Source organism: Oncorhynchus tshawytscha, linkage group LG07 (assembly GCF_018296145.1).
Source record: "Oncorhynchus tshawytscha isolate Ot180627B linkage group LG07, Otsh_v2.0, whole genome shotgun sequence".
Lineage (NCBI taxonomy): Eukaryota > Metazoa > Chordata > Actinopteri > Salmoniformes > Salmonidae > Oncorhynchus > Oncorhynchus tshawytscha.
This window is the reverse complement of record NC_056435.1, coordinates 42,305,359-42,333,108: the sequence shown is the minus strand read 5'-3', so window position 1 is coordinate 42,333,108 and position 27,750 is coordinate 42,305,359. Positions and strand designations below refer to the sequence as shown.

The 27,750-nt window shown below is 43.1% G+C and overlaps 1 long non-coding RNA gene across 1 annotated transcript; it reads left to right on the top strand.

The window, feature by feature from the left end:
* The first annotated feature begins 2,380 nt into the window (after positions 1 to 2,380).
* LOC112254535 lies at positions 2,381 to 18,469 on the top strand. Its single transcript, XR_002954160.2, has 3 exons — positions 2,381 to 3,219; positions 3,358 to 4,523; positions 17,643 to 18,469. It is a non-coding gene; the product is annotated as an uncharacterized LOC112254535 (long non-coding RNA).
* Positions 18,470 to 27,750: the final 9,281 nt, after the last annotated feature.

The following is a 27,750-nucleotide window of genomic DNA, read 5'->3' as shown; positions in this document are numbered from 1 at the left end:
AGACACCTGTGACTGTATACAAGACAGATGTGTCATCTGAGGCCTCAGACCACCAAACCAAACCCAGTAAGACAAAGGTTGAAAACCCTGACCGTCACTGCCCAATACATAACAAGCCTCATCCTCTTAAAAAGTGTTGTGGGTTTAGATACAAAACTCTAGATGAGCGCAAATCATATCTCAAAGACAATGGCATTTGTTTCCGATGTTGTGGGTCAACTCAGCACAGAGCTAAAGACTGTAAGGTTTCAATCAAGTGCTCTGAGTGCGATAGCGACAGGCATCTTGCTGCTCTGCATCCAGGCCCAGCCCTTGCAAATACAGACACCGCTACAGCAGAGACAGAGCATGGCGGGGAGCAAGGTGACGATGCTCTTCTATCTGTCACCTCAAAGTGTACAGAGATCTGTGGTGAGGCAGTCAATCCAAGATCATGTTCAAAAATATGCCTAGTCAAAGCTTATCCAGCTGGGAAAAGAGAGAAAGCTGTCAAAATGTATGTAGTGCTTGATGAACAGAGTAACAAATCTCTGGCCAAGACAGAGTTTTTCAGTCTCTTCAACATCAATGACAACTCTGCTCCATACACCATGAAGACGTGTTCTGGGGTAACTAGCATACGAACATACGAACTTGGGAGCACAGAGTAGATTCTCCATATGATGTTGAGAAATAGTGCATTGTGGGTAGTTTAATCAAAGATATTCGGAAATAAGTTAATACATATGTAATTACCCAAAAACACAACTATGTTTGTAGTTATAGTTAACCAGATCATTACTTCAACTAAGTTACTAAGTTTGTGTTGTTATTTTGGTGAGTAAAAACGCATGCTTCCTAACCTTTAAGGTAATGGTTAAAAAAGAAAACGTAAAACAAGTGCCTAGCACTGGGATTGGACCCGCGATCCTCAGAGCCACAGCCATAGCAAGCCACGAGTTTACTAGATTGTAATAGGCGCTCGCAATGCCCCTAGTGGACGGTATTGAAGGCATCTCTTGTCATCCTGGAAACCTGGACAAACATCTAATTCTGCAGTGGATCTGATGTGACCTGGCTGGTATTTGTGCGTGTTTGTGTGTGTGTGGTATTCAAAGTGGGACTCTAATAAAGCTAGCCGCTGCCATGGCAACCAAGGTGGAGGCTAACTCATTCTCCGTGTCTGGGGGTCTAACATTGCTCGGCCATGACACAGACACACAGTCCTTAGGTGTGACGAATGGCTCCGATGGACATGGCCGCGTGGAGTCGACCCCTCAGTCCCAGAGGGGCCAGACAAAGCCCTGTGATACACACACACACACACACACACACACACACACACACTCATACACACATATATACATTCACACACACACACAGACTGTAAAAAAGTCTGTGGCTCCCAAGGAAATTTATGGGGAAACTCACTGACTGTTCCCCTATTGAAGAAAGGAGACAGTCTCACTTACACTGTATCACTATGAGGACACCCTACTGGGGACAGAATGGTGACACTGTGACAGAAACACAGGACCATTCTCTTTTTGATAGGTTTATTGCATTTATAATCTCTGAGTACACAATACTTTGGAGGAAAGACACACACACATGCTCCTACTCACACAAATGACCCCCAACATTTGTTCCTAGAACCCCCTCACTCTTGTCAATCATAGCAGTGGAAAAGGGCACTGGCTTCTTAGCAGCCACTCACCATGATCTGTAAACAATATTACCCATGATTCTCCAGAGGTGTGGGGGAGGGATGGTGACGGCCATGCTCTACCTGACATTTAAGAAAGGCAGTTTCCATAAACACACACGCACACTTTGTTTTTCATAACCACAGAGATGATGACAAACAATAGAGAATCGTTATTATTATCAAGAACACTGACAGATTCTTTGTGATTCAGAGGAAATGTAATGATATCAGTGTCAATGTGTATAGAAAGCAATGAAGTTAAACCTGGAATCAATAGGAAATGATTCAGAAAGTGTTAGTGAGGTAAATGTGAGACAACACCAAACCTATTGGTCTTGGGATCTCTTGAGATAAATGAGATTATAAATATGAATATTTAGGGAAAAATAATGATTTTCTAGCGATCCCTTGAGTCCAGCTTAGTAGAGAGTGACTGGCAACACACACACACACACACACACACACACACACACACACACACACACAGAGAGGGAGAACAATGCAAACCAGCCAAGAACGACAGTCTATTCATTGACATGAGCAGACTGTAGAGGACTCCTGCTAGTCTAATATACCCCCTCCTCATACTCCCCCATCCTTCTTTTACTCTCTTTCTCTCCCTACTTCAGTACCTCCCTTTCCCTCCCTCACTCACTCATTTTCTTTCTCTTTTCCTCTCCACTCCTTCCCTCACTCACTTATTTTCTCCCTAGCCCTATGACCTCTCCCTAACTCCCTCCCTCTCTCTACCCTGTATTAGGATTCTACTCCTTGCTCAGCCCAGTCTTTGTGAGTGGGTTAGCCAAGCGTGTCACAGTGAGAACCAGTGAATGGTAATGAACTGTGTGTGTGTGTGTGTGTGTGTGGTGGTGAGGGTGTGTGTCTCAGAGAAGGAGGGAGTATTCAGTGAGTATGAGGGCAGAGCCAGCAGAGAGAGGGTGAAGAGCGGATAGAGGAACGAGAGCGGAGAGAGGGAGGAGAGCAGACAAGGCAGTCGAGGGGGAACAAGGCAGTCGGCTGATTCACCACCCCTCCATCCATCCCTTCTTTCTCCTCTTCTGCTTCAGTGGCGGGATAGTGGAGGTGTGTGTGGGAAAGGAAACCCTCCCTCCACACACAAACAGACCACTGCTCCTAATCCCTTCCACCTGCTTCCATCCCTCTCCCTTCTCCCATTGTCATTACTACCTCCAGCTCTGTCTCATTCCTTCTCACCCCATCCCATCTATCTCTCTATCGCTCTTTCTTTCTCTCCAGCCCCCACGCCCTTCTAACCCACACGCTCTGTGTCACCACCGTGGTGAAGAAAATGATCGCCGAACAAGCTGGAAAAGGTAGAGGAGAGGACAGAGAGAGGAGAAGGAGAGGAAGAGTGAACTCTGTCCATTCAAAACAATCCAGACTTTCCCGTTTCCCTGATGGATTATCACCGGCCCCGCGGACAGAAGGAGGAGTGGAGGAGAAAAGAAAAAGACCAATAGAGGAAGAGAGCATACAAGAATTGAGCTCTGGACAGCCAGTTCGCCTAAAGGGTATGGTTAAAAAAAACTTCAATCATTTTCCTAACAACTTCAGCTCCTTTATGTCCCTTTGGTGTTTTTCATTTCAGTTTAATTTCTCTCCCTCTCTTTCCTGCTCTCTTTTCCCTCCTTCCCTCTCTCCCACCCCAGTCTTGTCTGCAGGCTGTGCTTGGGACTCTGGCTAATTGTGGAGTATTCTCAGGACTCCAGCAGAGGAGAGAGAGATGCTTTCTCTTTCTTTTCATTCTAATTAATTGCCCTCTATGCAAACACTCAAAGAGCCTTTCTCTTTGAGGGCGATAATTTCATATTCTGTTCATATCAGTATTTTCCATTTGTTTGTTCCACACATACTGTACCTGTAGGCTGCCACTCAAAACGAAAAAGAAAAAAACATACAAAAACTCTCTGACATCCCTAGGGGGTTTGGGAGTGGGTGTACAGAGAAATGAGAGAATGAACGTGAGAGTGAGAGATAAAACATAATAGTGTGGAGTCTACTAGAAATAAGTATTTCCCAGAGTGGTGTGAGGGAAGAAAGAAAGGAAAATACTATTTTCACCTCAGGTCTAACCAGTGCTGTGGATAGACAGAGTAAGACATCGGTCCCTGCTCATCGGTCCCTGCTCATCGGTCCCTGCTCATCGGTCCCTGCTCATCGGTCCCTGCTCATCGGTCCCTGCTCATACAACACCGAGACTGAGAAGAATGCACAAGACTGAGGAGAGAACGGACGGACAAACACACAGACAAGTCAGCCTCTCCGACCCCAATCGCATTCTGGTCCATCTCTGTTAGGGTACAGCGCCCTACACACACATACACTTACTCTCACACACACACTCACTCATACACAAACGTATGCACACACTCATACACAGACACAAAAGAACCTTGGCTTTGTCTGGGACCCTTTTCTTTTCAGAATTATTTATTTTCCCTCTCTCTGCCCCCATCTCTCCATATAGACTCTGAGAACACCATATCTCCACTACACAGACCTCTACACTTCCTGATTCTTACATTGATTTGGTCTTTCAGTTCCTCCCTTCTACACATCTCTACTTCTCTTCCTCTCCCTTTACCTCTTTTTCTCACCGTTCTTCTTTCTCTCCTTTTCTCTCTCTGTCTCTCTGTCTCTCTCACACTCCTTTGCTTTCCTGCCCCCCTCGGCACACCTCACTCCCTCTCTCTTCTCCTACCGCTCCCTCACTTGCCCGGTCTCATTGTCTTCACAAACAGCAGTGTTAGTGTGTGTGTGTACGGGGGAACCAATCCATTCTGCAGTGGAGCCACGGAGCACAGGGGAGCCTGAGGTGAGTACGCACCGATCCTTACCCATATCATATACTCCTCTGTGTTTGGTGTCACCTGAGGGCAGTGTGTGTGTTTTGTGTGTGTTTTTGTGTGTCTGCGTGTTTTGTGTGTCTGCGTGTTTTGTGTTTCTGTGTGGGTTTCTTCTGTTTCTGTGTATATTATCATTAATGGTGTGTCAAAGGCGATAATTGTGGCACTTCACTTTAGTCCCCATGGAATGTTATGTGGAATACGAGGTATGACTGTGGTTGACGTGTGTGTGTGTGTGTGTGTGTGTCACCACAAGGTGAGTCTTACTAGGACTATACTCGCTCTGCTTATGAATTACTGACCATGGCTTTAGTTTCACTCCCTATTAATTCACAATAAGCATGTACACACACACACACACACGCGCACACATGCACACACCACATTCCATGGCAGATTTAAGTATTTCCCAGGGGTGAACAAGAATAGACCTAATTCTAAATCAGGACTGAGCAGAGAGCTGGTGCTCAAACTCAGCCAGGTCACCCGTGATACAAGTAACTATTCACTGTCCATCCATGCCTGAAGACATTGGGAGATGAGGTTGAAACCGGCCACTAGGGGCAACACTGAGCGCTGTCACCTTCAATAGGTTTGGGTTTTGCTGAGGCGTTGTGGACGGGGATGATGGATGGGCGTAAGCATCTGCATCTGGTACCAAAGGTTGCAAGTTTGAATACAGCGATAGAAAGTTGTTTTGAGATTTTTGTTTTAAGCCTATCCTAAACCTTAACCCTTACCATAACCATTCAGAGTTAATGCCTATCCTAAACCTTAACCCTTACCATAACCATTCAGAGTTAATGCCTTACCTTAAAATTGTGAAGTTAATGCCTATCCTAAACCTTAACCCTTACCCTAACCATTCAGAGTTAATGCCTCACTTTAAACTTTACCTTTAATACTTTGAAATTTGACGTTTGCAACAACTTCGAAATGTAATGTTTGAGAAACATGGATGAACGTCTAATTCTGACATGAGACTGTGAGAGCTAGTTTCCCAAACTACTCTCATAGCAGTTGTAGCCCTGGAACACACACACACAGAGAGACACACAGACACACACATACGCATGAACACAAACAAACCCACACAAACGCACACGTGACACACAGACACACACATTTCAGCTTAGCTGCTGCACAATTTCATATTTGATTGTTTATTTTGTTCTTTGTTCATTCTGATAGAACGTGTTTCAACAAATTTCAAGTTCCTGATTCAAATTTCCTGGTGTTTTCAGGAGCTTATTAAGAGTCTGCTACTATAGTCCAGCTAAAATCCCAATGAGATCTGAGATGAGGATTAGAACAGGGATTTCACTGTCTGAGTCAACCACAGATGTAGTTGTAAAGTCATTGTGAGCTGGCAGATTTGACATCACACAAATCATGTAGTGTGTGTGTGTGGGGGGGGGTAAAGGTATAGGAAGAGGGGGAGAGATTAGGAGAAGCAGTGAAAGCCAGATCCAGTTACAACTTAATGGGATAACGGCAAAGAAATGATAGTGTAGTGAAAAAGGAGTGAGGAAAAGGAAGAACAGGAGGAATGAGAGTGAAGTGGTAAAACAGGAAGAGGATGAAAGAGAAAATATCTAGTGAAGAGAGAAAAAAGGATAAGAACAGAGGAGGAGGGAGAGTGAAGCCTCAACTGTAAAGGCCAGTGAGTGTTCTTCAAAGTGTGTGTGAGTGAAGTCAAACCAAAACTCATTCATTCACACGCCTTCCCCTTCGCTCTCTCTTTTACTGCAGCCAAGGAGCAAGCAGAGAGGGAGAGAAAGAGGGACATAGGAAAATCCATTCGTTCACACGCTCTCTCTCTCTCTAGCACTGAATCAGGTAGAGGGAGGGAGGAAAAGGGGAGGTGGAGAGAGAGGGAGACTTGTAGGAAGAAAGTAAGGGATAGAGGAAGAGAGGAAAAACATCTCTGGCATTGCATAGCTCTACCCACCATCTGATCAGTAATACTTTTGCATCATCTTATACACACAGACACTCTTACATCCACATGCACACACACAGTAATAATTTCAGTTCTGCCAATTCTGAGTCAATAAAACATGAATCAGTTGATCGTCTTCCCTCCTCCTCCTCATTCTCCTCCTCCTCCTCCCTTCCTCTATCTATACCTAGGTGAGAGAATGTGTGATATGCAGCAACGGCAGGGTTGAGACTGATAAAGCTGGATTAGCAAGATGAAATACACACACACACACACACACACACACACACACACACACACACACACACACACACACACACAGGACGCCTTCTGTGATCCCACAGAACAAGGAGTTGTTTTGTAGTTTGGGAGAAAATCTTATTTTTAGAGCTCCTAGAGTTTCAGGATAGAGTCGAGGGGAAAGAGGAGGGATAGAGAAAGGGAAACAGGGAGTAGAGGGGAGAGAGTAGTGGTAGAGAGAGGGATAGAGAGTGAAGTGGCCAGGGACGGATTTACGAACGGGCACGTGGGGCCCTTGACCTCTACCTCCTAACCCAAGCTGGTTAGACTGTTTTCATGTTATCCCGAGCGTTGGTGACTGTAACTGTGCTGCTGGCAACAATTCAATTATGCTTTTTTGCCAACGTTTATTGACACCAGCCATATTCAACGGATGTTGAGCGTTCATAAATTCATCAGTTATTCTGCGCTCTCACACACTAAGTTAAGAGTCTTTTGTTAAGACATGTAGCTAGCTAGCTAGCTGGGTAAAAAATGATCCATTATCCCTACTCATGATGTTACTACCCAGCATGAATCTGCAGGTAGCTAACCAACCAGGTTGAATGTTAGCTAGCTAACATTAGGCTATAACTAGTCAAGCCGTCAGAGATACGAATAAAGAACTAGGATCCTAATTTAACAATTTTATCCATATTTACCAATTGAATGCTGTCTGTGTTATTAAGGCACATGAAAGTTATTATGTTCCAGAAGGCATTTAGATTTTTTTTTTAAATGCCTAATGCCTCCTGTGAAGTAGTGACGTGCGACAAACGCCTAGCTTCTTGAAACGGTTTATAAATGCCACTGGTGGCGTTGGGACACCTGTCACCTGTTTAATATGGAAGTAGTGAATGTGTTTGTGTGTGCATTGAGACTTCATTGCAATTGGAGCATAGAGAGTTTCAGCACCTAGATATTCATATGCTGCAGAATGGCCTTCACACACACACACACACACACACACACACACACACACACACACACACACACACACACACACCCGTTGGGATGAAAATTGAGGTAGCTTCCAGTTCCTCTGCATGTGCAACAAGATTAATGAGCTGTCATCAGCTAATCAGGTCAGCTGGTGGGAGGGCTACGGAATACCAAAAAGCAGCGTGAGCCAGTGTAGGTCAATGCTGTGTGTGTGTGTGCGTGTGCGTGCGTGCATCCATGCCTGTTTGTGTGTGTGTGTGTTCGCGTCTGTACGTGTGTGCATTCATGTGTGTATGAAAGTAGGTGTGTGATTGTGTGGAAAGGGTTGCTGTGAGAGATTGAGAGGGAGGATGCCCTGATTAGCAGTGAGCTTTTTAAAGTTCTCTCCTCCTCCTCAAGCGTGTTCCCTCCCTCCCTCACTCCTTCAACAAGCTCTCACAGTCTCATTGCAGAATTAGACATTCATCCACGTTCTGCAAACATCACATTTTGAAGTGTTTTTGTTGCTCCAAACGTCACATTTCGAAATGGTCAAGTTAAGGCACACATTACGAATAGTTAAGGTAAGGGTTAATGTTCAGGATAGGGTTAACCCCCCCCACCACCACCAGGGATTAAATAGACAACCTTCTCATCCAGAGTCATGGGATTCCGTCCATCCACCAACCCCGTTCACAATGTCCTAGCAAAACGCAAGCCTACTTGATGGTAATAGTGCTCACTGTTGCCCCTAGTGGCTGGTTTTGAAGGCATTTACCGACGTCCTCAGGACATGGATAGTCCAATTTCAACATCAATCTTGAACAACCTGGCTGCCCTCATTAGCTGGCTATTTCATCATCCCTCTCTACCTCTCTGTCTTTCTCAAAATTTCTCCATCCTTCTCTCCAAAGTCCTCATTTGGGGTACAGAGCAGGTGTGTGTGTGTGTAAGGGGTCGGGGCTACACGTCGACATCCTTTGATCACTAATCCTTTCTCTAGCCAGTCTTTTTATCCCTCTTTCTTCTGGTTCTGTCCATCTCCTGTCCTCTCTTCTCTCGTTCTGCGTGGCCCATTGCCACGTCTACATTGTGAGCAGCTTACAGAGAGCTATCTGGGGCAGGCTGCCCTCTCTCCTTCTCTCCCTCCCTCGGTCTAGCTCTGCTGCTCTCTTATTCTCTCTTTTCGTGCCTGCTTAAAGAGATCTATGCTGAGCTGACATCAATTCCTCATTCAATAGTCATTTTATTTTCCCCGACTCCTCTCCCCTCCTCCCTCTCTCCCCTCGCTTTCTGAGATCACTGTGACCTTTATCTCTTTCTTTCTCTCTCTTCCCAGACGGAGGTAATCCCTCCAGCCCATACTTAGCTCTGACACTCATTCTCTCTCTTTCTGCTCTTTTTACACATTCTTCTCTTTCCTTCTTGCCCTTTCCTCTGCGGCTGGTGTCTGTGAGTTGAGCTGGGTGACGGACAAAAGGTTGGGTTGACTCATAGTGCCCCAGTCATTACTGGTATCAGCCTATATTCAGCATGTTATTGAGTAGCCTATCAGCTATCAATTGTAAGGGACAGGATCAAGGTGAAACAGAGCTTACAGCTGCAGTAGGGCCACTTGTAATACTCTTTGATAGTGTGTGCTTAATCCTCTGTAATTGAGGGTAGAACAGCTCTTGTTCTCTGTGTTTCTATCCTCTACTCATAGGAAGGAAGAGTTGAGCCAGTCTATGGTGTATATAGGGGACAGTAAATGGACTCCGAGTGCAGGAAGGAGGTGTGTGTGTGCGTGCATGTGTGTCCAGTAGAGAGAGAAAGCCCCTGTGTGGTTGTGTGAATGGGGTCTTTGTTAGCAGAGCTGAGAGACAGTGAGCCGTGAGAGAGACTCGGACACACAGTATTACCTGACAACCCCCCTCTCTCCCCTATCACCCAAGCAACCCTGTGACCCCAATCTACACATACACTCTCACACAAACATACATTTACACACACACACCTGAAATACCTAATCCTGTGCTATAACACACATACCGCCTCTCTACGTTGCTCCCTCTTTGGCTATTCCTCTCTTTCCCTCTACATCCCCCTCTCTTTTTATTCTGTCTTTGTGTTTGAACAACTGAAACTGTTTTCCTGTTCCTGGCCCTCTGCTTTATCTGACCAGGTGGAGGGGAAGAGGGGGCTGTTGGCTTACCTGGGGCTAATACACAGGGAGCACTGTGTGTGAGAAGAGAGGGGGCGGGAGAAGAGGGAAAGAGAGAGAGCAAAAACAGGTGCATACAGAAGGAAGGGGTTTAGGACAGTAGATATCAGAAACGGCAACTCTTATGTTTTCCTGAGTAGTCTTAACAAAAGGAACAGGTTTTTACAGGAATGGAAATGCAAACTCTCAGACAGTCACAAGACTTCCTTCATCATTTCCTGTGGAAAGACATGGAGAAGAGGGTGAATACAGTATGAGATACGGAGTGGTAGAGGAGAAGGCGGAGAGGTAGAGTATCTGGTGTGGTCTGTTATATGGGTATTGTCTGTTTTATTGACTGATGCATATGGAATTTATGAATTCTGATTGAATGTGATTGTAGATTTAGTGTGCAGAAGACATCATACATCCCCCTCTATCCTTTCTTTTCACTCTCCCGACTTCCCGTATATCTCTCTCTCCTTCTCCGTCCTATCTTCCCTTGTCTCACTGTTCTCGCTTCTATCGCAAACGTAGACCGGCAGTCAGTGGCGTACCACAGGTTTGTTGTTTTAAAGCACATTTTTGCTGTTTTAAAGCTAATTCCATGCAATTCTGCACGTATTTTATTGCAATGGGGCACAGATTAATATGTGAAGTTTTGTAGTTAATCTCATGCTATTTTACAAATTTTCCATGAGGCAGAGAGAAAATTTAGCATTTTTCTTGGTAATCTTGTGCTATTCTACACATTTTGCAATGAGGCTGAGAGAATTTAGCATTTTTTTATATAATTTTCTGCAATTCTACACACCATTCCGGGGCTGCGGGGATGTGTGGTACACCAGCGCCATCAGTGACTCATAGACCGTCAGTGACTCACAAAGTGATTTCCCCTAGTTTTCTGTCTTTTAAATTATGTTGTAGATTTGAGGCTAACTGTTCTGTTCAGAGTATTACGTGTCCTAACTTATATCATTATTAGATGAATGGCCAAACATTCATTTGAACTTAGAATTGATTAAGGTATAGCCCATACTCTATGATACAGCCGATGTGACATAACCAATGTTGCATGGTTGGATGTGAATGGCTTAGGCCGGAGAACACAGGGACAGTATTGTCCATATGTAAGGAGGAGATCGTTAGGTGTCTTATCTAGAGGTCTTTACATCACTCACAGCCCTGTTATCACTGCAGCCAGGGCACTGCTCACTTCTCTCCCCCTTTCGCAGGAAAGTCATCCATTTTTTAACCAAGGGAGGGATGAAGGGAGGGGGGAGGAGACGTTGGACCTGTCTGGAGAGCCTCCTTTCCTTTTTTAGTTTGATTTGTTGTATTTAGAAGGGGCATTGACGCAGGCTGTACCAATGTAATCAATCCATTTTAGAATGTCACAACGGGTTCTGGAAATAAAATCTGCACAAACATGCACACACAGACACTCACACACATTTCTCAGTCTTATCACTGCTGTCATGCGTGTGGACTCAGACAGCCAGTTTGCCTAACAAAGGCAGCAGAGTCTGGATTATATCTGTGTCCGTGTGTATAAATAATGTATAATAAGCTAATACGCTTTCTGTATTCTGTTAAACTTGCCTGGCTGTTGACCATAGGGATCAGTTTAAGGATTCTGTCACTCAAAGTCAATGCCTCTGCTTATCAGCACACATACACATGCACGTGAATGCACACACACACACAGATAAATGTGACCCGTTTCAGAAAACTAGGCATATGTCGCGGGTTTAAACATACCGTTTGAACATACTTTTTTGGCAGAAATGCCTTCTCGAAAATGTGAACTTTCATGTGCCTTAATGACAAACTTGTATGCCATCTATAAAAATAAATAAAATTGTTAAATTACGAGCCTAGTTAGTTTAGTCACAGAAAAAGTGGAAAATGAGTGGGCTAGACATGCTGAGAGATTAGTTTTGATTGGTCTGCCATATAGCACGCTTCTGTCTGTTTTAGCTGGTCTAGGTAATCCTGTCTAACACTGCTTTTTTGAAAACTTTTGCGTATTAAAACTAGCATAAACCCTAATGTCAAGTTAAAGTGTACTGTTAGCAAGCTGACTGGCTCGATATCTAACGTTACGTGTATGCTCTCCACTTTCTGGAGGACCGAGTTTTGAAATCAGTGGAATTTGAGTATGATAGCTAAGGAGATGGAGAAAACACCTGTCTCCAGATTACATCTTCAAACTAAGGGTAACCATGACATCCTCACAGGAGGCAAGTCCATCCATGATGTAAGATAGTCTAGCTAGCTACATTTTCAGATATTACACGTTTCTAATTTTGACAGAAAGGGATTTCATTTCAAGTTAAAGTGTACTGTTAGCTAGATAACATTAGCTGGCTGTCTCGCTAGCTAACATTACATGTATGATCTCATTCTTCGTATCTTTGACGCATTTGCTTGACTAGTTATAGCCTAATGTTAGCTAGCTAACATTCAACCTGGTTGGTTAGCTACCTGCAGATTCATGCTGGGTAGTAACATCATGAGTAGGGATAATGGATCATTTTTTACCCAGCTAGCTAGCTAGCTACATGTCTTAACAAAAGACTCTTAACTTAGTGTGTGAGAGCGCAGAATAACTGATGAATTTATGAACGCTCAACATCCGTTGAATATGGCTGGTGTCAATAAACGTTGCCAAAAAAGGGTAATTGAATTGTTGCCAGCAGCACAGTTACAGTCACCAACGCTCGGGATAACATGAAAACAACCTAACCAGCTCTGCTAGGGTGAGTAATGTTCAGTGAGCTGTTCTCTCTCTCACTTAATGTCTGGAAGTAGCTAGAAAGTTATCTTGGGTGCTTGACTACTGCTGTTAGTACAGAACACTCTGATCAACCCGTAAACAGATGGGTGGGGCTAAAGCTTAAGAGGGTGTGAATGATGCTGAGTGGGTGTAGACAAAGAAGGGCTCTCCAATAGTAGTACCAAAACATTCAAAGGCCATTTTTTCAAAAGTGAGTTTACAAGTTTATCAACTTTTAAAGCAAAATGACTTTCCCATTGTTCCTCAACTGTAGTGTATGACATACCATTTTGTAGCTCTGAGTCTCTACTTTTCGGCAATGTAAAAAACACAATTTCAAATTTTGCTACATAAGACCGATTGGAACCGGTTGGTCACAAAAGTGTATATGCAATTCAACCTGTTCACACCACAAAAACAATCTGATTAAAGTTTTACTATGCACTGTCTTCCTCTCTCAGTCCCTCTGTCTCTCTCACTATACTTTTCCTATCTGTTTTTCACACCCCATTTCCCTCTCTCACTGCCAGCATCATCCCTCTTTCTCAGTCCGTCTCTCTTAACCACTTTCAGTTTTAGGTAATGATATTTTAGGTCATTCTTCCTCCCGTCCTTCTCTCTCTCCCCTCTACCAGAGCCGGATTTGGGTTAGGAGGTAGAGGTCAGGGGCCCCACGTGCCCGTTCGTAAGTCCGTCCCTGCCCACTTCACTCTCTATCCCTCTCTCTATCACTACTCTCTCCCCTCTACTCCCTCTTTCCCTTTCTCTATCCCTCTTTCCCCTCGACTCTATCCTGAAACTCTAGGAGCGCTAAAAATAAGATTTTCTCCCAAACTACAAAACAACTCCTTGTTCTGTGGGATCACAGAAGGAGTCCTGTGAGTGTGTGTGTGTGCGTGCGTGCATGTATGCCTGCATGCGTATGTGTGTGGTATTACCTCTCCTACGCCTCTGATCATTGACTCATCCATATTCAACCTGTTAATAATGTACAGGGTTTTCTCATTTTCTGCCTAGCCTGTAACATAGCTCCAATAATTACCGCCCTCTAAACAAGATAGAAGGAGAAGACGATGACTCATATAGTGAGAAGATGAAAGGACAGAGTGCAGGAGAGGACAGATGGATACATCGGCAAGTTCATAAGAGAAGAAGGGTGGGAGGAGAGGAGAGAGTGAGCATGAGAGATGGAGTGTAGAAGAGAGAGGCATAATGTATTTGCAGGATTAAATCATTATGTCAGATCTTGGATAGAGTTGAAGATTAAAGAGTGGCCATAGCAGAGGGCTTCACAAATGATCGTATAGTCAGAATAAAGCTGGAGCATTAGTTACAGCAGTAAAGCTACTGATTGAGATGAAGAGTTGAAGGGCATTGGGACATTGGTTGAGTTGACGATAGGGCAGAATAAAAGAAAGTGGTGGATGTGATAGATGTGTGCTATCTAGCTGTACCAGCTCTCACAGTCTCACATCAGAATTAGACCTTCATCCATGTCATCAAATGCTACGTTTCAAAGTTGTTGCAAAAGTCCAATTTCAAGGTGTTTAAGGTTCAGTTGAGGCATTAACTCCGAAATCTTAAAGTGAGGCATTAACTCTGAATGGTTATGGTAAGGGTTAAGGTTTAGGATAGGCTTAAAACTAAAATCTCAAAAACAACTTTCTATCTAGATTAAAACTGGCAACCTTTGGAATCAGAGACAGATTATTGTGCCCATCCCCCATCCCTGTCCACATTGCCCTAGCAAAACCGAAACCTACTTGAAGGTAGCTGCACTCACTTTTGCCCCTAGTAGCCAGTTTCAACGTCATCTTCCGACATCCTCAGACATGGGTGGACGTCGAATACTGACTCATATCACGGGTGACCTGGCTGGCGATAGAGTGTTGTTCCAGTATTACTGTAACTCCCTGCTGTGGTGTCGGAGCTGTCAGACAAGCTGAACGTTTTAAAGTCAGAGAGTGAGAACGATACACACAACATTTATATAGACAGAAACGCTAAGGTTAAGAGGATAGAATGCTCACAGAACACACACACAGTCCAAATGGGGGTTGGGGAGGTGGGTGTCTCTTTAACTAACTCGCTGCTGTTTTCTATGGCTTTCTATTCCTATGTGATTTTTTTCTACTGTCACATAGGGTCCAAAGTCATTGGGTACAGAGTGGAACCTCTGCTATGTCACACACAAACACACACACACATTCACACTGCAGGGACTAAAGCCATCGGGTACGAAGTGGAACATCTGCTAACAAAGGGGGAGAAGAGGAGAGGAGGAGAGGAATGGGGTGAGGTTGTCAGGGCTTGAGGAAGGAGAAGTTGCAACTAAACTGTGAAAGTCAACACACGCGCACACAGTGTGCCTGTAGGCAGCCCTGGCTCTGGGTCAGAGATAACTGCTCTAGTATGAGATGAACACTTCCTTAGGACACATACACACAAAACACACATCCACCCCACACACACACACGCTAGTTGACGCTTGTTCGTGCTGACTCTGGTATCTAATGAAGCTCTCAGTTTAAACACCTGGCTCTTAATCTCAAAGCAGCATGTGATTGGCTAACGACAGGGAGGAAGAACTGTTAACGTGGTACTTTCTCTATCCCAACAAAAAACCCTACTGCAACTGTGACTGTCAATCCATGTGTGAGAGTAAGAGAATTCTGACAGTTAAAATGTTCACAAAGATGTGCGAACGCATTCCCCATGACATATCCATGGGCTACACGGTCTACAAAGAGGCTGTCAAATAATAGACAGACTGAAATGTCAATCAAGAGACCAGTGTTTAGTGCTGCATATCACTTGTTTTTTCAGTGCTCGTTCTTTATGTCTCAGTCAGATGGAAAGTAATCTGTCATAATTCATTATCTCTGGCTTAACTCCTGATAATCATTTTTCCTGTAATGTTGTTGGGAGAATGGCTGGTATTACGGAGTGGGATGAAAAATTGGCTTTCCTCCTGCTTCAGTCACAGAGATCGATAAACTGTCGATTTATTCCTTACCGCATTGTGTGTGTGTGTGTGTGTGCGTGCGTGTTTGCATGTGTGCGGACGTTGGCAGAATTATGGGCTGACCTATGGATTGCCACTCAGTAACTTTCAGAGTTTCCCACACAACAGATCAGGAATCTATTATGTTCTAAACTTTTCACGGCTCAACATCCCCTTGAAATGTTTCATTTGAGCTTTAATGTTTGAAAATCTCTGGAGTGTTTTTGCCTTCTGGAATAGAAGTTTGCCTACAGGATAAGAAGTTTGCCTACTGGATAAGAAGTTTGCCTACTGGATAAGAAGTTTGCCTACAGGATAAGAAGTTTGCCTACAGGATAAGAAGTTTGCCTACAGGATAAGAAGTTTGCCTACAGGATAAGAAGTTTGCCTACTGGATAAGAAGTTTGCCTACAGGATAAGAAGTTTGCCTACAGGATAAGAAGTTTGCCTACTGGATAAGAAGTTTGCCTACAGGATAAGAAGTTTGCCTACTGGATAAGAAGTTTGCCTACAGGATAAGAAGTTTGCCTACAGGATAAGAAGTTTGCCTACTGGATAAGAAGTTTGCCTACAGGATAAGAAGTTTGCCTACTGGATAAGAAGTTTGCCTACTGGATAAGAAGTTTGCCTACTGGATAAGAAGTTTGCCTACAGGATAAGAAGTTTGCCTACAGGATAAGAAGTTTGCCTACTGGATAAGTGCAGCAATATTTACTGACATGAAAATCTGATTCTAGACTGAACAAAAATATAAACGCAATATGTAAAGTGTTGGTCCCATGCTCCATGAGTTGAAATTAAAGATCCTAGAAATGTTCCATACACACAAAAAGCTAATTTCTCTCAAATTTAGTTTACATACCTGTTAGTGAGCATTTTTCCTTTGCCAAGCTAATCCAGTCCGCCTGACAGGTGTGGCATATCAAGGAGCTGATTAAACAGCATGATCACTACACAGGTGCACCTTGTGCTGGGGACAATAAAAGGCCACTCTAAAATGTGCAGTTTTGTCACACAACATAATGCCACAGATTTGAGGGAGCCAGAGAATGTTATGTTATGTTATGTTAATTTCTGTACCATAAGCCACTTCCAACGCCGCTTTTAGAGAATTTGGCAGTACGTGCAACAACTGCAGACAATGTGTAACCAGGCTAGCACAGGACCTCCACATCCGGCTTTTCACCTGTGGGATTGCCTGAAACCAGTCACCCGGACATCTGATGAAACTGTGGCAGACAGCGTGTATGGTGTTGTGTGGGCGAGCGGTTTTCTGATGTCAACGTTGTGAACTGAGTGCCCCATGGTGGCGGTGGGGTTACAGTATGGTATGGGCAGGCATAAGCCATGGAAAACAAACACCATTGCATTTTCTCGATGGCAATTTGAATGCACAGATATACCGTGATTGTTGTCGTGCCATTCATCTGCCACCATCACATATTTCAGCATGATAATGCACAGCCCCATGTCGCAAGGATCTGTACACAATTCCTGGAAGCTGAAAATGAACCAGTTCTTCCATGGCCTGCATACTCACCAGACATGTCACCCATTGAGCACGTTTGGGATGCTCTGGATCAACGTGTATGACAGCGTGTTCCAGTTCCCGCCAATATACAGCAACTTTGCACAGCCATTGAAGAAGAGTGGGACAACATTCCACAGGCCACAATCAACAGCCTGATCAACTCTTTGTGAAGAAGATTAATTACACTGCATGAGCAAATGGTCACCCCAGATACTGACTGTTTTTCTGTTTCACGCCCCTAGCTTTTTTTTTAAGGTATCTGTGACCAGCAGATGAATATTTGTATTCCCAGTCATGTGAAATCCATAGATTAGGGCCTGATTTATTTATTTCAATTGACTGATTTCCGTGTATGAATCATTGAAATTGTTGCATGTTGCATTTATATTTGTGTTCAGTCTACTTTAACACCACCTCTCTGGGTCTGTGTCTCTCTCTCTCTCTCTGCAGGTACTACATGTGTCTCAAGCAAACCATGCCCCAGTTTACCTTTGCCTGTTTCTGTGGTCTGCACGGCTTCTGCCGGAGACGGACAAAGAATAAAAATAAGAAAAGGGAGGAACAAGTGGAGATGGAGGAGAAACAGAGGGATCAGGAGACAGAGGTGTGAAGGAAGTCTGGAGGGACCTCCTCTTCATCTTCTCAGAGACTCTGTTTTGGTCATAGTTGAAAAGGGGTTGAAACCCCTTCCTGTGTACCTCAGTCTTTGGGAATGAAGGCAGGACATTTTCACCAAACACACTCAGTACCACTGATTTTTACTCAATTGAACTTAAAACTGTGGTCTGGAATTTCTTATACATTTTTTTTACTCCATGTAGGCCAGTACACTTACAAAGTCCTGCCAAATTGAATTACAGATTGTGCCTTTTAGATGGGGAGATGGAACAGTATGTAATGATGGCATTCTTCTTTCTACGTCCAGATCCTTTTCCATTATTCACACTGTGGTCCGTCTCTCCACCTGAAGCAGCTGTCCAATCAGCAGCTTCACTGGACAGTGTAGGTAGAAGTCAAAGGTTAAAACAAATGTTATTTACAATCCCCTCCACCAAGGGGATGGGCACACACACATGTAAATTAAAGATATGCATGGGTCTGTAAATGCGACTCACTGCCTCGATTACAGTAGGTATTAAGTAACAAAATTATATATATATATTTTTTACATTAGATAAAAGTAGAGACTCAGAGGTAGAAAATTGTATATCATACACTGCAGTTGAGGAACAATGGGAAAGTAATGATATTTGAAAGTCAATAAACTTGTAACTGCACAATGAACCATAATTCCCAACCCATACAGTAATAGCAATACAAACTGAATGTCATAGCTAGCCACCATGCATGAATCTGCAGGTAGGTAAAGCTAATCAACTATGTTCAATGTTAGCTAGCTAGCTAACATTGGCCTATAACTAGCAATGCAAATGGATTTCTGATATACTAATAATATTCCTACACAGATCATACACGTAACGTTAGCTAGTGAGCCAACAAGCTAACGTTCGCTAGCCTCCTAACAGTTCGCTTTAACTTGCAATGAAAACAACTTTCTGGCTAAATTAGAAACTTAGAATATCGCTTCATGGCAGACTGCTACCCCTTTAACCCCGTTTGGTTTGTAGTTACAGCTTGTTTGGCCTGCGTTGTGTCAAGTCACTCCAGTTCACACTGTAGGTAGTAGTAGTCCATCTAAACTTTTTTCCACTGATCTTTGTCTATAGCGCCTGCTAAAATTCAGGGCAGCAATGTTGTTGAGAGCAGTCCAACATTATATCTTTCAAAAAAGCCACGGTAGCCAGGATTCACATACGAAGCAGCTCATGTTATAAACAGAAGCATGCTACATGGCAGACCAATCCGATCTCATCTCTCAGCATGTCCAGCCTATCCATTATCTATGCCAATCCGGTCTTTTTCCATGGCGAAACCAACTAGGATCCTAATTTAACAATTTTATCCGTATTTACCAATTTCATGCTGTTTGTGTTATTAAGGCACATGAAAGTTATTATGTTCCAGAAGGCATTTTGATTTTTTTTTTTAAATGCCTAATGCCTCTCCTGTGAAGTAGTGACGTGCGACATACGCCTAGCTTCTTGAAACGGTTTATAAATGCCACTGGTGGCGTTGGGACACCTGTCACCTGTTTAATATGGAAGTAGTGAATGTGTTTGTGTGTGCATTGAAACTTCATTGCAACTGGAGCATAGAGAGTTTCAGCACCTAGATATTCATATGCTGCAGAATGGCCACACACACACACACACCTTCTCATTAGCCTGTGTAATTATGCATGGCACATCCAGTTGGCCAGTGGAGATGTAATTAACCTTTTCCTGCAGGAAACAGCAGTCTGGACGTCTGACACACACACACACACACACACACATACACACACACACGTCTGGTGTCACGGAAATAGAGCGTCAAAGACGACGTCTGGCATTCAATGATAATCCCCTCACGCATATTTACATCCAAGGTTTAAACTATTAATGTCAGATTACCTCTCCTCTCCCTTTATCTTCCACCCTTTCTCTCTCTCCCTCTTCTCGTCCCCAGCCCCTTCTCTGACTTTCTTTCTCCTTCACTCTCCATGTCTCTGTGTCTCTGTCTGGCTACACAAACCTCTTTCTCTCTTCCCTTCTGACTGTCTGTCTCCTTTTTCTCCTTTCTCAACCTCCTTGCCCACATCCCTCTCTCTCCTGCTCCCTCTCCCTCTGTTCATCTCTTTATCTCTCAGTAAAACACGTTCTCTGGGCAGTGAGCATGGCCTTGCCTGGCTGGCACCTGCATAGATTGACACCAGCACTCGCTCAGGGAGCCCTCTCGCCAAGTCCACAAAAGCTGCTTTACAACAGATGAAGGGATAGTGTGATTGTGTGTGCGTGTGCATGTGTGCTTGCGTGCGTGAGTGCACCCACATGCGCGTGAGTGTGTGTTTTTGTGTGTGGTGGTCATGTGTGTGTATACGTGTGAGTTTATAAGAAAAGATAAAGCGATAGGGTTGAGTATTTTCCTATTCTACCATTGAGAACAGTGAAATAGGATAAAGCTAAGCCATTTCACAGAGATGAGCAGCTATTATGAGCCACCATGTTACAGAAAGGCTTTTTAACAAGAAAGGGAGAGAGAAAATGATAGGGAGAGGGGCAGAGAGAGAACAGTTAATGAGAGAGGGATGGAAATGGAAGATGGAGCTAATACTCGGCACTCATGCTAATTGGCTACAGTTGCTAACTCTCTGAGGTGAGAGGAGGTTTAAAAAAAGCACAGACTGATCCCGGCATTACACTCGTTTAAAGAAACGATTCGCTTGAATAATGCAGAGGAGCTGAAATGAATAACAGGGTGTTATTAGCAGTGGGAGGGCTGTTTTTCACCTGAGTGACTATGTGTAGTCTTCTCAGCCAGGTCATCCGTGATACAAGTCAGTATTCGACGTCCATCCATGTCTGAGGACGTCGGGAGATGACATAGAAACTGGCACTAGGGGCAACAGTGAACGCTGTTATCTTCAAGTAGGTTTCGGTTTTGCTAGGACATTGTGGATGGGTGTAAGCATCTGCCACTGATTCCAAATTCAAATCCAGTAATAAAAAGTAGTTGATATTTTTGTAGTTTATCTCCAGCCTTAACCCTTACCTTAACCATTTGGAGTTAACGTCTAACCTTAAGAATGTAGAGTTAATGCCTGAACTTAATCCTAACCTTACAAATGCTGAGTTAATGCCTACAGAAACATAGAAACATTAATGAACGTCTAATTCTGACATGAGACTGTGAGAGCTGATACAGTTTTCTATTGATCATATTCATACCATGCATATGGAGCCTTAATCAAAGACAAATAGCTGAAAATAGATGGGATTGACTATATAGCGACTCCCAGGCCTGGAAATGTACTGATTTTAGGGGCTAAGCCATTTTTCCTTCAAGAGGTGCCCAATCTGCCAGGGCAACAAGGTCATCTGCTAGGGCACCAATGCCATTAACCAAAATAGGCAATTAAATAGTGTAGGTGATAGCCTATGTATATTGGCTGCAGCCTGTCAAGTCTAGACAGATGCTGACATGAGGGAGTCGCAGGAAAATGTATGACTTAATTACATATATCGGCTAAACGCCAGTCATGTTTGACAAATATAATGTAGGATCCTTATTAATATGGAAAGGAATGATTCTGTCGACATACTTGAGGCACTGTTCATTCAGATAGAAGAGAATGGCCAGTTCCTGATGCACACTGCATCACCCACCTTGCAATCTGAGTGGAGGCAGGCAACATTTTGAAACTGTTGAACCATAAACATAATTGTTTAAAACCTGGAAGTTTTTTGTCATTTTATGAGGCATGTCTTACCATGTCCCAACCATATGATAAGGGGATTATTTTATAAACATTTCCCCATATGTCATTCAAACTAGTAACATTCACCTGGAACTTGGAACATTCACCTTTATAGCCCACTGCCATGTGCGCATTGCTGTGCTTATAATGTGAAGAAATAGCCTAATAGTTTATCCTACTTTAGAGTTGCGGTGGTTGTGAGAAGGACCCGATCATGTGAAAGGCATTGGCTAATAAGAATTAAGATATCTGCAATTAAGAATTAAGAAAGAATTAAGATATATGAAAACATCACCTTCTCCTCTCCTCATCCCCCTCTCCCCTCTTTCCTAATGAAGACTAAAGTGATCTTTCTACTCTAATGCTCTAATTCGGCAATAAGAGATGGGAACTGATAGAGATTGATTGAGATGGATAGAGATATAGTGATGAAGAAAGGAGGGACAGACAGGGAGTGAGGATTAAGATATAGAGAGGCAGGATTTGAGGTAGAAAGAAGAGCAGGAAAGGAAGTGAGAGAAAGTGAGGAGCTTTTATGTGACTGAGAGACAGATAGGGTGATGGGAGATGAGACGGGATGAGTAAAGTTAGAGAGATATTTTGAGAGCAGGAGAGAGAGAGCAATAGGTTGAGAGAGAGAGAGAGATGGTGTAATTGTGATGGTAATAGGGTTTGTCAGGAGCACCTGTCAGGGTCGAGCTGAAGCGGCTCCGGAGCGAGGGAGGCGATGGAGGAGAGGAATGAAATAGGGGATTGGAGTCAGGATCCCTCTGAGGAGAGTCCTATATCCATGGCAGGATTACCTGATTGCCAATTTGTGTCCGTCTCCAGACATCACACACATAAAACACACACTCGCATTCACTGCAGGGGAAGGATAGAGTTGATTGGACAGGCTCTTGGTGCCTAACGAGGTGTCTATGGCAATCACAGACCAGCTGCTTTGTGATTGGAGGAGAAGGCTTGTATTCACATAATTTCTAGATGAAAAGAGAGTGCTACACTGATTATCTTCTAAAACCCAGCTTAGAAAATCAAAGTGACCTTCATGGGAGAGATCTCAGATATTTCTGAGTACAGAGTATGTTGGCTTAGGCAGATTTATGTTTTAAACATACAGGTGTTAGTTAACCTGAGAATGGTATTAAATGCCAACCCAGATGCCTGGAGCGAGGCAGAGAGAAGAGACAGTGAGAGGAAAGGGCTGGGTATGGATCCTCAGAGAGAGACTGGTCCTCGGATCAGAAAATATTGACAGGCTATAACCCAAACACCCAGTTATGTCTGACACTGTCTCTCTCACACACACACACACACACACACACACTGGATAGCAGGTTGTTTGTATGTGTAAAAAAGGAAGAGTTTGTGTGTCGTGGAGGGGTGTGTAGTGTGTATGTGTAGGGTAGTGGGCTGTATGCTTGGGATGCGGAGCACGTCAGAGGTCTGTGGAGTTTTCTTTGCAGAAAAGCCTCATTAAAGAGGTGTAGGCTCGTCTTAACACAGCTATCTACGGCCAGACCAGACCACACACACACACAGAGAGAGAGGGAGAGAGAGTGAGGGAGATGCTGAGGGAGACACTGAGGAACACTTAAAGCACACACACAGACACACATATGAAATACGATATAAAGCATATTTCTCAGGTTGCTGTGGATTCACACAACGTTTGAGTGTGAGTGAATGGGTTTGTTCTCATCAGGATTTTACCTATCTCTCCCTCCAGACTCTCTCATCTTCTGGGTTTCTCTGCTCTTGTCCTCTATGATCTTTCCTTTGTCCTTAAACTATGTTCTCCTATTCATGTATATTTGATTGTGTCAACTCCGCGGAGATTGCCTATGGTGTATATGTGTGCCTTTTAAATCTGTGCTTATGAATAAATAATAGATTCCTATGCACTCTGATTATTAAAGAAGCCATATTGCCAGGAACCCTTGATGAAATTATATTGTAATTCATGCCTCTCTGATGAATAAACAGATATTTTTCCTTCTTGCAATTTCTTTCCCGTTTCTGTTCCAGTCAATGAAATCTAAAGCTCTGTTGTTTTGCGCTGAGACTCCCTGATGTTTGCATTTGTATGGTTTTCACAACTGCTCTGAGATTCTTTTATAAAATTGTCCTGTTTCTAAATATACAGCCCTCCTTCTCCTCTATTCTAAAGCAGATGATTGCACTCACACTGCTTCACCAAGGCAAGAGTTCATACAACAAGAACAAGGGAGAGAGGGAGTGGGAGAGGGCAAGAGAAAGAAAGAAAGAAAGAAAGAAAGAGAAAGAAAGAAAGAAAGAAAGAAAGAAAGAAAGAAAGAAAGAAAGAAAGAGAGCTTGAGGGTTGGAGAGGAAAGGAGAGGATTTATATTAGGGGATGGGAACATGGGAATATGAAGAGATGAGGGAGGGACTGGAGACAGAAAGGAGAATGGAAGAGAGGCAGGTATAGAAAGAGAAGGAAACAAGCAGAACAAATCAAGCAAACACAATCGAGAGCCCTTAGGCTAAATTATTCTCCATCCTATAAAACTAAATGCTAAGTTGCTGTTATTTGGTAAATTTCACAATTTGATGGATGCCTCAACACTTCACATTAAGACCTCTCACCTCTCTGTGACCCTGTGATAATCACATAAGCAGCATGGTGATGACACAGATAACGCTGTACCCTCAACTTACTTCACACCCTCGATTTACTCAAGCGGCACAGACCTTGAAAACTGATACATAATCACCCACCCACACCCACGTCAGTCCTACCCTCATTCAGACATACAGTCCCTTCAGAAAGTATTCAGACCCCTTGACTTTTTTCACATTTTGTTGCGTTAGAACCTTATTCTAAAATGGATTAAATAAAACAATTTCCTCAGCAATCTACACACAATACCCCATAATGACAAAGCAAAAAAATATATATATTTATAATTTGTAAAAAAAAAGTATCATTTCCTTTCATTATAGTGTATTGTATGTATATTGATAAGGGGGGGGCTTTGACCTAACAAAATGTGGAAAAAGTCCAGCAGTCTGAATCCAGATCATGTCCAATCAATTGAATTTTCCACAGGTGGACTCCAATCAAGTTGTAGAAACATCTCAAGGATGATCAACAGAAACAGGATGCACCTGATTGGACATGATTTGGAAAGGCACACAACAGTCTGTATAAGATCCCATAGTTGACAGTGCATGTCAGACCAAAAACCAAGCCATGATGTCGAAGGAATTGTGCGTAGCACTCCAAGACAGGATTGTGTCGAGGCACTGATCTGGGGAATGATACCAAAACATTTCTGCAGCATTGAAGGTCCCCAAGAACACAGTGGCCTCCATCATTCTTAAATGGAAGGGTCTGAATACTTATGTAAATGTGATATTTCAGATGTTTTTTTATGTACAGTAAATTGCAAAAATTAGTAAAAAACTGTTTTTGCTTTGTCATTATAGTGTATTGTGTGTAGATTGGTGAGGGTAAAACAACTATTTAATACATTTTCGAATAAGGCTGATACCTACCTTTTAAATGTGTATCTTGCCCAATCTCTAATCAACATTTACACACACGCACACACACACACACACACACACTTACACACACACACACACACACATACACCCCCACACACACACACACACACACACACACACACACACACACACACACACACACACACACACACACACACACACACACACACACAGGATCAAAGTGACCGGCTAATAACAATCACTTTGGTCCAGTCACATTAGCATAGCAAAAGAACACTGACCCTCAATATGGACCTGGTAACCCTGGCAACCAGAACTGACCAGTCCAGCCACTGAACCAAGCAAAATAACAGGACTCCTACTAGGGTGTACTAGGGTGTATCTCAACAGTCTATAGTGGTCTCCTCTCCTCTAATTGTTACCTTTCCTTTATCTCCACTAATTGAGGTTAAATCTAGTTGAAAACTCTTCTGCAAGACTGTCAAGAATTGAGTACCTGCCATAACTTTGTTCCACACACATGCGTGCACATACAGTACACACACACACACACACATGAGTCAATGATCAGAGGCGTAGGAGAGGTAATACCACACACATACGCATGCAGGCATACATGCACGCACGCGCGCACGCACACACACACACACACAGGCATTGTCTCTCTTTTTAATAAGAGTCTAAGTGATTTAATTGTGTTCTACCTGACAACCTCACACAGTGAGTTATTGTGTTCTACCTGACACCCTCACACAGTGAGTTAATTGTGTTCTACCTGACACCCTCACACAGTGAGTTAATTGTGTTCTACCTGACACCCTCACACAGTGAGTTAATTGTGTTCTACCTGACACCCTCACACAGTGAGTTAATTGTGTTCTACCTGACACCCTCACACAGTGAGTTAATTGTGTTCTACCTGACACCCTCACACAGTGAGTTAATTGTGTGGGCAGAATCTCTGCCCCGCTGTTGACCTCCTATCAGTGTTACCACACACCATGCTGTATGAGCCTATAATAATAACTAGAAGAGAAAGAACAACACATCACGAAACCGTGTGTGTGCGTGTACCGTGTGTGGGTTAATTCAGTGGAGTGACATGTTACAGCACAACAGAAGATACAGGCTGCTAAAAATACATGTTATTAACAGATTGTAGAAACCCCCAGCACAATGACAATATGCAGGGAATATCCCAGGTGCACCCAATCTGGAACAAAGAATCACTACTGGTATCTCTTCCCCAATTCATCTCATCTCTACATTGTTTAGTATATTGTAGTTTAATAATCATTTATGGGGTGCTTAATATATTGATCCTGTTCAACACTTGTAAAAGTGTTTTATGGAAATGTGTTTCTTACATATCCCAACTCACCCTGAGACACCCGCAGGGAGTGGGGTCACGGCCAGGGTCACCATTGTCCAGCACCCCTGGAGCAATAGAGGATTAAGTGCCTTGCTTAAGGGCACAGCGACAGATTTCTTACCTTGTCGGCTCTGGGATTCAAATCAGCAACCTGTTGGTTACTGGCACAGTGCTCTAACCTCGAGGCTACCTGCCACCTGTTTTACACTGGTAACTCTGAACTGTGTTTGCGTCCTTTTAGACGAGAAACTCCTTTTGACTAGTTATTTGGAACTCATCCTTAGAGGTGTGATGGGGAAGTTTTAAGATAAGGAACTTTTTTAAAAGCTCTTTGTGGTCGTTTTTTCCTCTCTTTCCTCTGTGTGTTGAGTTTCCTGCCAAGCTGCATTGAGACGGAGCCTTAGAAAGACAGAGCTCTTTAATGAGCGTATCGATCAGCTGTTCTCACACCCCTATTTCCAGAGAGAGAAAAGCTTTAGAAAGCTTTACACTCACAACGTGGGCTTTTTCCAAAGGACCACAGGGAACTCTGCTTTGTGCCTGTAAAATTCAATTTACCTTTTCACAGATGGGCAGAACTGCAGCAGGTGTTTAATATATACACAGAGAAACACATGCACACACACACAGACACACACACACACAGTACAAGTCAAAAGTTTGGACACACCTACTCATTCAAGGGTTTTTCTTTATTGACTATTTTCTACATTGTAGAATTATAGTGAAGACATCAAAACAATGAAATAACACATATGGAATCATGTATTAACCAAAAAAGTGTTAAACAAATCTAAATATATTTTTGATTTTAGATTCTTCAAAGTAGCCTTTTGCCTTGATGACAGCTTTGCACACTCTTTGCATTCTCTCAACCAGCTTCATGAGGTAGACACCTGCAATGCATTTAAATTAACAGGTTATACAGAAGATAGCCCTATTTGGTAAAAGACCAAGTCGATATTGTGGCAAGAACAGCTCAAATAAGCAAAGAGAAACGACAGCCAGTCATTACTTTAAGACATGATGGTCAGTCAATCCGGAAAATTTCAAGAACTTTGAAAGTTTCTTCAAGTGCAGTCGCAAAAACCATCAAGTGCTATGATGAAACTGACAGTACCCCGTAATGTCAAAGTGTAATTATGTTTTTCTACATTTTTACAAATTAATTTAAAATGAAAAGCTGAAATGTCTTGACTAAATAAGTATTCAACTCCTTTCTTATGGCAAGCCTAAATATGTTCAGGAGTAAAATGTGCTTAAAAAGTCATATAATAATGGGTATGGGTATGCTTGTAATCGTTACGGACTGGGGAGTTTTTCAGGATAAAAAGTAC